Below are 14237 nucleotides of genomic sequence, written 5' to 3' on the forward strand. Positions count from 1 at the left end.
AAAAAATAAATAAAATTAGAAGGAAACCCCATGCATAATATGAGGTAAGCTCAAGAAAACTTTATATTTACAAAAATACAAAATATATAAAATAGCAAAAGAACCAAACAATCTGTAGGAAAAGTAAACCAACCAATAACAATTGAAGTAGTTCCTAAAGAACTATTGCTACTACATAGAAAAAGATTTATGAATGAATTCTAAATGATTCCAAGGACTAGATAATTCTTATATATCAAGTGTGTATCAAGGACCATGCTTTACAACCTCTTCCAGATCACAAAGGTGACAAGTTATCCAATTTTTTATGGATTGTTGTAATCCCAAAAATCATGTATCATTTAAAAAAACAAAAAACAAAAAAAACACTCTTTCTTTTGAAGATGGATTTGAATATCTTAATTGGATCCCTGGCAGGTAGAATTCAAATAGGTGAATGGAAAACAAATAGGTTACTTAACCTGTCTGTGCCTCAATTCCCTTACCTGCAAATTGGGGATTATAATAACTACCTCACAGGATTGCTGTGGGGTTTAAACGTGTTAATCTTTGTAAAATAGTTAGAACAGTGTGTGTGTACATCCTATATTGGTAATAGAGACAAACATACAATTTAGAAATGTAACTGTGTTATAGCTCACCAAGAAAAAATAACATTCATTGGCATAGGCCAGGTCAGTTGTATATGGTAATTTATATACATGTATCAGAATAAAATAGTGACTGGTATCTTTTCCTGGCCCTTTGGGGTTACTAATTAGTCCAGGAATTATGGTGAAATAGTACACTCTTGACAAATATTTACCAAATTTTTGGGAGCCAGGTTCATAGAAGCCTTCATTCTAGGCTGTGATTTCCTGCCCAGTGCTACCAAAATAAAGGAAGGAAAATTAGGGAGAGGTAGCTAGGTGGTATGGTGAGGCCAAGAGGACAAGGGGACTCATCTTAAGTCCCTGATTCCTGGGAGGTACAGAAAATGAATCTCACCTGTACTTTTGACTCCAGAGTTGGGTTGCAATAACCAATAAGAAAGAAGGTATGATATGAACCACTGAAGCAGTCCTTGGGATAGGAAGTGGGTGTGGGAGGGATAGAATTCTGCCAACAGATAAAGTCTTCCAAAGGACCATCAATGCTTTCAGGAACTGCTTAGGACTGACATCTTTGTCAATGGAACTTATGGTAACCACCTGGTCATCCTGAGCTAGGAAAAGAAACAAGATCATTTATAGTGAAATGGTACAGCAACCTGGACAGTGCGTAAGGATACAAAGTCTTCCTTGCCTGCCTTCGTGCTTTTTCAGACACTGGACAGTAAGTAGAAGGAAGTGTGGATTCAAGAAAGCAGATCATGCCTTCACACACAAACCCACACACAGCCTCCTATCTGACCTGCCCTGGTGGAGAAGAGGACTGTTGAAAGCTGTAAATGTTCAAAATGTTAGGGAATTGGATTGAGATGTACTCAGTGGAAAAGGGGATTTTCAACAGCGTACAGTTGGCAGTGTTATTGGGAGAGAAAAAAATTTGAGCATATACTTCCAGTGATTTGAGACTTCTCACTAAACCAGTTACCTATTTTATGTTAAGGAGTTAGTAATACTTCCATTTTACAGATGGGGAAAAAAGACCAAAGAGAAGTTAGGGAAGGTCACACTGGAAGTAAAGAGCTAGAATTCAAATCTGATACATGTAACTCCAAAGCCCATGCCTTTTCCACCATGCTCTTCAACATGCTGTGAAATAAAAACTGGAAGTTTTTTTTTCAGATGCCATATGAGAAGGAAATACCTAACTATAGGATTTCTGTATAGTGTTTAGGGTTCAGCTAAGACTGGAAACCATGTGACATTAATCTGCGGTGGTGTATGGTTTTCTTTAGCTGTAACCAGCAGTTTGAGTGTAGGAAGAAAGAAGGCAGATAGATAAATAGGGTTTTGCAGTGTGGGCACTCAAATGGGAAAAAGGGGCAAAGAATGTAAGGATATTGGTGAAAGAATAGATGAAGTGATGGGAAACTGGGTGTAGCCTATCTGGAAAAAGCAGTTAAGACAAAGCTGAAATGTGGAGAGAAGGTCATGGGAACAAAGGAGTGGAACTTTGGCAATTGAAAAGCAAATATAACGAGAGTAAGGGAGTAAAAGTTGGAAAGATACGATGTTAGGGTGGGAGAGGAGGGTGCTGAAGTTTAAGATTGGAGAGATGAGACAGTGGAGGAATTGATCTGTGAGGTGACCTTGGAGTGTGTCTCTCTGATCTCCCTTCAAGAAAGACCTTGATATTCAGCCACGAGGAATGTACTTAGCTGACAGCCTCCAACTTTTAGCACCTGCAGGACCTGCCTCAGCCTTTTTATTTAATTTTTTATTTTTTATTGATACATAATAGAGGTACATTTTTTGGGCATATATGTGATAATTTAATACATTCATATAATTTGTAAAGATCAAATCAGTGTTATTGGGATGTCCATCATCTTAAAAATTTTCTTTTCTTTATGCTAGAAACATTCAAATTATTTTCTTCTAGCTATTTTAAAATATAACAATAGATTATTGTAAACCACAGTCGCCTTACTCCGTGCTTTTCCCAGATATCCCCAGCCAGTGACAAATCTCAGCCAAGATAATGGGGCCTGACCATTCTTTCCAATGCAGAGCCCTTCTAATCATCAGTCCTTGTTCTCTAGCTTGCTATTGGGTTGACTGGGAACTTGTCAGATATGCATTGTAGTCTGAGCCTTTCCTTTCCAGTCCTGCTTCCTGTGCCTTTCATCTTTCACGGGTGTTACCTTCCAATAAGCCTCTTACACCCCTAGTTCCATTTTAGCATCGCTTTCCAGAAAAGCCAACTGACACATTCTGTGAGGAAGATGAAGATTGGTGGTTTTGTTTTAAATAGGAAAACAGGAGGTCTACAGAGCATGATGAAAATGTTTCCCGGAGAGGACTGTATACTAAGGATGAGTTACCAGGAAGGCAGCATATAGCAGCATAGACTAAGACTATACAAGAGTTTAGATGTCTTATGTTTTGAACAGCAGAGAAAGGTGGAATTGAGAGAACTGGGCCAGGCACAGTGGCTCACGCCTGTAATCTCAGCACTTTGGGAGGCTGAGGCGGGCAGAACACTTGAAGTCAGGAGTTCCAAATCAGCATGGCCAACATGGTGAAACCCCCTCTCTACTAAAAAAATACAAAAATTCGCTGGGCATTGTGGCACATGCCTGTAGTCTCTGCTACTCTGGAGGCTGAGGCATGAGAATTGCTTGAACCCAGGAGGCAGAGGTTGCAGCCAAGATGGCACCACTGCACTCCAGCCTGAGCGACAGTGCAAGACCCAGTCTCCAAAACAGAAAGAAAGACAGACATGACAGGCTCCAGTGGACTCAGAATACCACTTGGGCACATGGAACTCTGGAGGAGAGGGTCCTCAATGCTTCTGACTGGCCTGGGCCAGGGAGCTACCGCCCCCCAGTTAGAAAAGTTTGCCACTATTCAGAGTACTTCCAGGAGCACATTACAAACTTGTGAAATTTACTGAGTTAATTTACGTCAATAGGAGTTTAATTCATTAATTAAGAATAATTAATTAGTTACAACTTCACTACTCAAATAATTTTAAATCATTAAGACAGTTTTCATAGTAGCTTCCTTACTTCTAGGTAGTAGAAGAGAATTCAATTCAATATACTCTGTTTCCGTTGGTAAGGTTTTTTTATTCCAAAGAATTTTCAGCGTATTGCTTACCCAGTGGAAGAATGTAGGGATCTCTGGAACTGTAAATAGAGTTAACATCACTTAAACAATCCCTAGAGGAATTTTAAGGAGTGGACCTTTTTGCTAAGATTTCAGTGGAGCTCTGGAATTTTAACAAGTTATTATAATAAATTCAGAAAAACAGACAAGTCTAACTACAATTTTCAGGTTTATGGGAGAACCAATTTCTTTATGTGTTTTTTTTTTTTTTCGGGTCATAAAAATAATACATATAAAAAACAAAAAGATGATTTAGAAATATCATTATTCATCTGGCAATTATTTGTTGAGTACCAAAGTAGGGCAGAAAAATTAAAACCAGACACAAGTGTGAAGGATTGGTTACTTCACTATAACACTTGAAGCTTTTTAATTTTCTATTGTGTAAACAGTATAAAATAGCTATAGGATAAGGCTTCTTTGTTCCTTTGTTTTTAACACAATGGAGTTACTTTGTACTGCAGTCCTTACAATCTCTCATGTATGGGTCACTCTTAATTATTTTATTTTGTTCAACAGTGTACTGATTGCAGAAGTCTCTTAGCCTGACATAAATTCAAGTTGTAAAATCTAGAACCTGTATTTTTAAAAATAAATAGACTTTTAAAAGACCACTTGAAAATGGAGTTCAATAATTATGAAATTATTATTGTAAATATGTGTTAAATATAAAAGTGGATAAAACAACATTTAAATCAGTATATTTAATCAGTGTTACAAGTAAATTAATAAATATTTTAAGTTGACATTTAACTATTTTGCTTATATCTCAAAAGTTTAACATATCAGGTTGTCCCAAATATACTTTTGAAAATATGCGTTAGAAAAAAGGGAAAATCATATTATATTTGGACACATCTAGACTAAATTAAAATTGGTCCTTTTTTCCTCTACTGTGCGGCATAAACAAGGTATTTCTTAAACAGCCCTAATATTTTGTAGTGTTATTTTGGGGAATCTATTTTTAACATACTACCTAAAACTGAATTCAGAAAAAAATCTTACAGACTTTTTTTTACAAGCAAGACTTAAAAGTTTTTAAAAAGCTAGCAGAATAACCAATCTCTACTTTCATCATAGTAATTAACACTAGTTTTTTAATATTCTATGCACCTTGAATCACCAATTACTAAAATGAAAACACAAAGAACCACCTGAATATCAAATACATGCATTATTACAAGTGCTTATAGAGAACATGAGATGAATTGCTGATGAACAAAGCATCTAAAATTAACTTATACTCCTCATGCATATGCTGTGGATGATGACAAAAGAAATTCTGAAAAGATATATATATATATAAGATACATGAATCTATATCCTCTAATTGAGACATTATACAAATCTTTATAATAATTAGTCTTTATATTAATTAATTAGGTACTTTTTTCCATTACAGTAATCTCCTAATGAAGTTATGGAGCAAACTTTAGCCTTAGCAAAGTTGGGCAAGTTATTTATACTGTGAAAGATAGCTGAAGGATAACTGTTTTCAACTGAGACCAAAAGACATAGTAGTTAGCATTTATTTTGATAATCTTAAACAGGCATAAAATGTCGGTAGGAGGCAGTAGTTATAGTGACACTAAGGGAGGTGGTAGATTGGGAGCATTTGATTGGCACTCAGGGAGAATAGAGAGAAAAGGCAATATCAAGAGAATTCGTCAGTACAGTTGCCTGGATGCTGTTGCCTTCTTTGCTCACCCTTGAAGGTCAGTCTGGTTCTGGCCCAGGCCCAAGATCTAAGTTTCAGATCATGGCAGGCTTAGGAGAACAGTGCAGACAGGAACATCTAATCCCACCCCAGCTTGCCCTAAGATGGCCCCTGAATTTGTTCAGCTCCTGGGCCTGCTGCCGTCCTAACTTGCCTGAAACTGTTTTCCAGAAAATTAGAGCAGAAATGAGCAATGCCACGTTAGCTTCAGTTTTGATTTTGGGTGTTACCACATAATTTTTTTAAAAAAAGGATTTTCATCTTCCCCACATACCAACTTTTAGAACAGACGGCTTAAAATGTCTTAGAGGAAATGAGTTGTAATCAGCAGATGAGAGTGTGTCTCCATGTTTTCGTGACACAGGTAGCTATCACACCTTAAGTACCTACCTGCTACATGTGAACTGGCACCAGGCGTTGTAGTTTTTCTGTTGCATTTTCGTCCAGAGGGTTATGATGGGCTTCGTTAAAATGATTTGGTACACATGTGGGCATTTGCCCGCAAGTATAACCTCTGTGAAGAGGTAAACTTTATAGGCTTCAAGGTGGCTTTCTGCTGAGGTGGCTGCCAGCCTCCCTGGAGAAGGTGTCAGCTGAAGACGTCAAGTAAGAGCCACAGTGAAGCTCATATGCCTTGATCTCTTTTCAGATCCTGGCAAAAGGCCAGCTGAGGAGTACTGCTGCAGTCAGGAGCTCGGGGAGTTGGCGGATTGCCCAGATAAGGGGCCGTACTGTCATTTACTAGATTTCTAGTAACCCATACTCCTACTTATTTGAACCCTATGATTTCTGGGAGAAAAAGCCAGATAACTTTCCCATTGGAATAAAATCAAAACAAACACTGTAATTAGGTTCACAGGATCTATATTGAACGTCTTTTCAAAGTATTTCGTACTTATTTCAGTCAATATCCTTTGCATGATCGTGTGTCCATAACGCACATGCCTCAGGAGTCTTAAGATGCTCCTTGTTCCTCTAGACACCTTTGAGGATACCCTCATTCCAACATGCCTAGAGTCGTGTAATGTCTGTAATTGCCTCATTAACTCCCACCCTGAGTTCTCTGAATCTGGTTTTCTCAAATATGATAAGGAGACTGTCACTTAATGTGAGAGGTGTCAGAATTGTCTTTTTTTCTTTTTTTTTTTTGAGACGCAGTCTCGCACTGTCACCCCGACTGGAGTACAATGGCGTGATCTCAGCTCACTGCAACCTTGGCCTCCTGGGTTCAAGCAATTCTCCTGCTTCAGCCTCCCCAGTAGCTGGGATTACAAGTGTCCGCCACCATGACCAGGTAATTTTTGTATTTTTAGTAGAGATAGGGTTTCACTATGTTGGCCAGGCTGGTCTCGAACTCCTGACCTCATTATCTGCCCACCTTGGCCTCCCAAAGTGCTGGGATTACAGGTATGAGCCACCGCGCCCGGCCAAGGTGTCAGAATTTTCAAAGGAAAAATGTAATATTGATAAACTGAGTAAAATATGATTACCATATAATGTCATCTTAAGATGTTCTTGTAGCTTAAAACTTGTATAAACAAAATTGGTATTTATACATGTGTCCTGTTAATGCACACAAGAGTAGATTGGAACCTATATCCAGAGTATTTTTTCTTGTGCTTTGAAAAATCAACTTAAAAATAAGGTATTTCAAAATTTGGTTTCTAAATATATTTCAATAAAGTTTGTTATTATTCTTTTTCTTTTAAAATTACATTTTTATAAATAATAAAATTTTAATTGTACTCCAGTTAACTATTAATAAATATCCAGAATCCTTAAGGTTTATTTTAATTAAAATGTTTACGTCTAATGCGTTAGTAAATTGAAATCTGGATACAGGAATTGCCTAAGATCTTTACTTTGTTTTACAAAACAATAAAAAAAAAAGTAATACCAACTCTATAACATCTAAATCTCTAATAATGTATATGTAATATATTATTAGTGGTAATGTTATTTTTTGAGTTTAAGAGTATATTCAGTTTTATAGAACAATAAAATATTTTTGTATAGAATATTCAGGGAAAAAATAGAGAAGGAAGACAATTATAAGTCGGAGAGAAACTAGGATCTGTCTATAATGACTGTATTAAAGAATAGTACTAGAGCCACCTCATAAACCAATGACGTTGTATCACGAAATGACTTTAAAGTTGATGGAGCTGCAGCAAATAAGTTCAAAGCAAGGGGTGCCAGCACCAGAGACTTGGGTTTCAATACAGCTCTGCTCCCTGCTGGCTTATCATTGGGATCAAATAGGATTGTTGCAGCACTATCTCATAAAGCTATCGTGAGGAATAAATAGGATCATGTTGGAAAAGTGCTTCACAAGTTTTAGGTAATCTAATCTTGCTAAGAAAAGGGGCAAATAATTCACACAATAAAACTAGAGTAATGGTAAAAGGTATTATTGCATGCTAAGTGAGCACTGTGCCAAGAATTTCACATGCAACTTCCCATTTCATCTTCATAACAATGTGATAAAGAATAGTATGCATTGGCCAGGCACAGTAGCTCACGCCTATAATCCCAACACCTTGGAAGGCTGAGGTAGGCAGATCACTTGAAGTCAGGAGTTCGAGACCAGCCTGGCCAACATGATGAAACGCCATCTCTACTAAAAATACAAAAATTATCTGGGCATGGTGGCACACGCCTGTAATCCCAGCTACTCTAGAGGCTGAGGCAGGAGGATTGCTTGAGCCCGGGAGGCGGATGTAGTGAGCCGAGAGTGCACCACCGCACTCCAGGCTGAGTGACAGGAGAGAAACCCTGTCTCAAAAGAAAAAAAAAAATTAGTATGAATTATTATTATCTCCATTTCATAAATGAGGCAACTGAGTCATACAGAGGCCCCAGGAGACATGGTTAGTTAGTGGCAGAGCAGGAATTCAAAGACAGTTCCACCTGACTCTAGAATCTGAGCACTTTAATATTAGCTATAGTATATTAAAAAGTTTGACTTCATTGGTAATTAAAGATTTAACAATTAAAACATATGGACATGGGAGTGTAAAGGAATGATAAACGTCAAATTCCAGTTGTCTCTGTAGAGGGAGGGAGGAAGGCATTGGAATGGATTTGGGAAAGTGGCGCACAGTGGCTTCAGTTATATGTAGTATTTCATTTTATAAAATGCAATGAAAATGTGGAAATTTGTTCATATCTGACAAACCAGGACCAGGGGTTATATATTTTTTTCTGCCTACTTTTTTGTATGCTTAAAACAATTCATGGTAAAAAAAAAAAAATTAAAGCAGTGAACTAAAGTTATCCCATTTCATTTATATAAAGATTAAATAATTAAGAAAATAATTTTGGCGAAGGTTTGGAGAAACTGATATTCTCATACACTTCTAATAATATACATTGGACCAACTCTTTTGGAAAGCTACTTGACAATATGTGCCATAGAAACAATCTTGCTCTTCGGTTCAGTAAGTTTCCTTTTGGGACATTATCCTAAGGGAAAAAATCAAAATGTACATGTACATACAGAAACACACACACTGGAAAAACTATAAGCATGAAAATGTCAACTGCAGTGTTGTTTATAATGGTGGAATATGATAAACAATCTAAAATTTTAACAATAGAAAAGTAGTCAATATTTTGCAGCCTTTAAAGAAATATTTATGATGACTACGTAGCAATTTGAGTAATGATTGTGATGCAACATTAATTGAAAAAAGGATATGAAATTGCATATCCACTAGGATTAAATCAATGAAAAAATAATCATAGAAAAAGGTTTAGGAAGAAACAGCCTAAAGTAATGAGTACACAATTTGTGTCAAAATGATGAGATGCATTCTTTTCTTTTTCTCTTCCAGATTTTTGATATAGATTTGACATACTGTTTTTGAAATGGAAAATTACAGTTGTCCATTGGTACCCAAGAGAGATTGGTTCCAGGATCCCCAAAGATACCAAAATTTGAGGATGCTCAAGTCCCTTATATAGACGGGCATAGTATTTGCATATAACCTATGCACATCCTCCAGTATATTTAAATCGTGTCCAGGTTACTTACAATACCTAACACAACGTAAGTGCTACATAAATCGTTGTTATATTGTATTTTTTATTGTTGTACTATTGTTTTTTATTCTTTGGGAGTTTTTCCTTTTTTTCTTTTCTTTTCTTTTTTTTTTTTTTTTGAGACAGAATCTTGTTTTGTCATCCAGGCTGGAGGGTCGACCTTCTGGCCTCAAGTGATCCTCCTGCCTCAGCCTCCTGAATAGCTGAGATTACAGGCATGCACCACCATGCCTGCCTAATTTTTTTTTTTTTTTTAGAGATTAGGTCTTGCCATGTTTCCCAGACTGGTCTCAAACTCCTGAGCTCAAGAAGTCCCCCCACCTCAGTCTCCCAAAGTCCTGAGATTATGGTGTGAGCCACTGCACCTGACCTTTTTCCAAATGGTTATAATCAGTCACTGGTTGAATTCACAGTTGGTTAAATTCATGGTTGGTTGAATCTGCAGATGTGAAACCAATGGATACGAATAGCCAACTATATTAGATAGTACAAATCTAGCTTTGACAATAGTGAGATAGATACGAAAATAAACTAGAATTCACGGGAGAAAATGAAGGGTTCTAAGAAAGGTGTAGACAATACACTACCAACACAGGAGGTCAGAGGAAGGGGAGATCTGCTAGGCTGGGGTCTTCAGGAATGCTTCACGAAGGAAGGACTATCAGTGGACTTTAGTAATTCGTAGAGCAGGGTAAGAACTGGGATGAAAGAGGGGCTAAGCAGGAGGCATAAAAGCTGCAAAGTGGAGCGATGGTAGATGTTCTCAGGAAACAGCACTGCGTGTCACAGAATATTTTACTTTCAGTTTTTCAGGCTTTTCAGAAAATGTGGTAACTTTAAAGTTTTCACAGTTGAATTAATTCTACAGAACAACTGGTTGTAGAATCATAGCAACATAATTATGAGTTGTGCTTCTGGCTCCAAATCTTTCATCTAAAAATAATCGCAGTGACTACATCTTGGGAAAACAAAGCCATTACCTATTCTTGTGCTCCAGCTATCTCAGTAGTCACTTACTGGAAAATGGATTACAGGTAAAATAACTGCATGTTTTTAGGACACTGCTTGTCTCTCTTACCTTCAGTGAGTTGATTAATGAAATAATTTAAAAACTTATAGTCTCCAGGCATTCTCTAAGGCATGAACATGACTTTGAAGAAATCCTTTACCATCACACATCAGACAGCCTGCCTGTGCTCCTCCAGAGACATAGCCCTAGTACTCCTGGAAGCCCATTTTTTTCCTTCAGGGAGTATGCTTTCTTTGTGCAGACAGGAGAAAAATGCTGGCGATAGAGATGTGGGGAGTAAGAGGAGGGACGGTAGGTAAGTCTCAGTCACAGGTAAGATGAGTGGGAACCTGCATGCTCCGCTGCCACCATGTGTACCAGCTGTTCTTTGCCCAGCTTCCTTGAGCTAGATACATATTCAGTGAATAATACATGAATCAACAAGATGATAGGTGTGTCATTTATCAAATGATTACTTGTGCTAGAAGTTTACATCCATTCACCTTATTTAATTTTATTTCGAGATAGGGTCTTGCTGTGATGCACAGGCTGGAATGCAGTGGCTCAGTCTCAGCTCACTGCAGCCTCAACTTCCCAGGCTCAGATGATTCTCCTACCTCAGACTCCCAAGTAGCTGGGACTACAGGTGTGTGCCACCACGCCTGGCTAATTTTCATGTTTTTTATAGAGATGGGGTTTTGCCATGTTGCCCAGGCTGGCCTCAAATGCCTGGGCTCAAGCAATCCTCCCTCCTAGGCCTCCCAAAGTGCTGGAATTACAGGTGTGAGCCATTGTGCCAGGACACATCCATTAACTTTAATGATCATAAGAATCCTGGTCGGGCGCAGTGGCTCAAGCCTGTAATCCCAGCACTTTGGGAGGCCGAGACGGGCAGATCATGAGGTCAGGAGATCGAGACCATCCTGGCTAACACGGTGAAACTTCGTCTCTACTAAAAAAATACAAAAAACTAGCCAGGCGAGGTGGCGGGCACCTGTAGTGGCAGCTACTGGGGAGGCTGAGGCAGGAGAATGGCAGGAACCCGGGAGGCGGAGCTTGCAGTGAGCTGAGATCCGGCCACTGCACTCCAGCCTGGGTGACAAAGCAAGACTCCGTCTCAAAAAAAAAAAAAAAAGAATCCTGCCCAGCCTATAATTCAAACGCCAGGATACTCACGTTCTTCAACAGACTCTAGCTTTCTTATCCTCTAAGATTAGTGTAAAATAAAAGTGCCTGATTGCCATCTCACACACTGGTGAGAAATCCGCTGTTCCTCTCCACATCTCCAGGTTTCTCTTCCTTGCCTCACATTCTGTTTTCCTACACAGGCCAAATTCTCCATGTCTCCTTTACATCCCCCTGCTGTTTGTGTTCCCTTTTGCTATATGGCCTTACGCAATACTTGGCACATCACCCCAATTTCTTCACTCCCCAAAGTTATCACCCACATATGATTGCTTGGGTAACAGACGTCTATTTAACTTTTGGTAAAAGGTAAGGAATGTTCCATTCTGGTGCCAAGTAACAACTTAATATCGGATATTAAAACTGTCTTCCCAAATAGAGCCCCAGATTTCTGGCTACTTTGCTAGACTTCTTTCTTTCCTAGAGTTGGTGCTTTCATCTCAAACTCCGGGATGCTCAAAATTATTGTTTTATTATGCAAAGTATTTTAGTTCTCTGCCTGGGGCTTCCTCCTTCATATTCAAAGTGGACTTACACAGGTGTTTTCCTAAACTTAAGAGTCCTAGAAATCAGAAAGCTATAGTATGCTATAGTTTTAAATAGCATTTACACAAGATGAAAAAACAAGTTTAGTGAAATTAAATGACTGCCCCCAAAAAAGGGTCAGAGCCTGAATTAAAAGCCTGGCTTGCCTAACTCAATACTTATGCTCTCTCCACTATACCAGGATGAATACATGAGAGTCAATACCTATTGAATGTTTACGACATGTCTGGCTCTGTTCTAAGAGCTTCAGGGCATTAGCTCATTCAATCCTCACATTAGTTAATACCCCACTTTATAGAAACAGAGATAGCTACCCACAGTGGTAGCTAACACATGGAAGGGTCAGGACTAGAGCCCAGGTAGTCAGTGTCTGTGCTTCTCATCATTAACTGCTATTCTCTACCAGCCTCAAGATCTAGCTCCCTGACATTCTTTTAGTGGCTGAAAATAAGGGCAGCTTATTATCACATTTGGGATTAAGTTAAAAAAAAAAAATAAGGAAACAGGGGCAGCTATGGTGTGACATTTCAGTCTGCTCCCTGAAAATGACCCCAGCATGGTTTGGAAACTCAAAATTTCTAAAATTGTTGGGGTCTGAAGGTATAGACTAGATTTGCTCAGTGACAAACTTAATTATAAACTTTATAATGGCTGCTTTCAAAACCAATCATGTAATTCAGTCTTTTCTTGCTTAATTAGTTGCCACAAATTCACTCAATCCATTTAGTCAGTCAGTCATTCAAGACTTATTGAGTGTCCTCTATATGTCAGGTACTGTTAGGCACCAAGTGAACAAAGAGGGATCCTTCAGGTCCAGACTCAGTCCTGGAGTGGCTCCAAATTTTAGAATTTGATTAGCATTTCTTCCTCTACTGGTCTATGGGGGATGGTGCTGAGATTCTAGATTTCCTGGCCCAGTTCTTTAGAGAAAAAAAATTACTAACATGAAGAAGGGCATTAACTTGGGTCACCATTGCTTGAGGGAACTATTCCTGAAGAATATAGAACTTGCTTTGATTTTTTCTTACATTCAAAGTGCTGCTCTAAGGTTTGATTGATTTTTTTATTTTATTTTATTTTATTTTTTTTTGAGATGGAGTCTCGCTCTGTCACCCAGACTGGAGTGCAGTGGCCGGATCTCGGCTCACTGCAAGCTCCGCCTCCTGGGTTTACGCCATTCTCCTGCCTCAACCTCCCGAGTAGCTGCCACTACAGGTGCCCGCCACCTCGTCCGGCTAGTTTTTTGTATTTTTTAGTAGAGATGGGGTTTCACCGTGTTAGCCAGGATGGTCTCGATCTCCTGACCTCGTGATCCGCCCGTCCCGGCCTCCCAAAGTGCTGGGATTACAGGCTTGAACCACCGCGCCCGGCCTGATTGATGATCTTGAGTGGACAAGACCATCAAGGCAAGAAGTCCCATGTAGATGACAACTAGCAATATTTGGTCAGAAACATACCTCACTTTAATAATGTATCTTAATGTAAAGGTGGATCTTAGACATGAACTAAATCAGTGGTTTTCAAACTGTGCTCCTAGGGCCTTATTTGCAACAAATGAACATTTTAAACTGCATGTGAAAACTGCATTTTCTGGGTATCTGATTTATATATTGGAGTTTTGCAATTTAATTTCATTTAGGAAGAGGAAAAAAGAGCCTTATTGCTAAATGTGAACACCTCTGAGATTTTCGTTCATTTCTCTATTCACAAGGGACGAAGGCCTAGAGAAATGAAATGACTCACTGAAATGGCAGAGATAAATCATAAACCTAGGTCATTACTCCCAGCCCAGCCCAATGCACAGATCTCCCCCTTCCTATCTACTACCCACTGTGTGTCTGGAGAGCATGGCACCCAGGCCAATGTAAGTCTGGGTGAACTGTATCTTTGTAGCACAGCAAAAGCTGAGAATTCTGTCCTAAATGGTTCTACAAAAATACTGACTGAGGACCATTTACTGTATATATGATTAAGTGCT

Source organism: Theropithecus gelada, chromosome 4, assembly GCF_003255815.1.
Source record: "Theropithecus gelada isolate Dixy chromosome 4, Tgel_1.0, whole genome shotgun sequence".
In the NCBI taxonomy this organism is placed as follows: domain Eukaryota; kingdom Metazoa; phylum Chordata; class Mammalia; order Primates; family Cercopithecidae; genus Theropithecus; species Theropithecus gelada.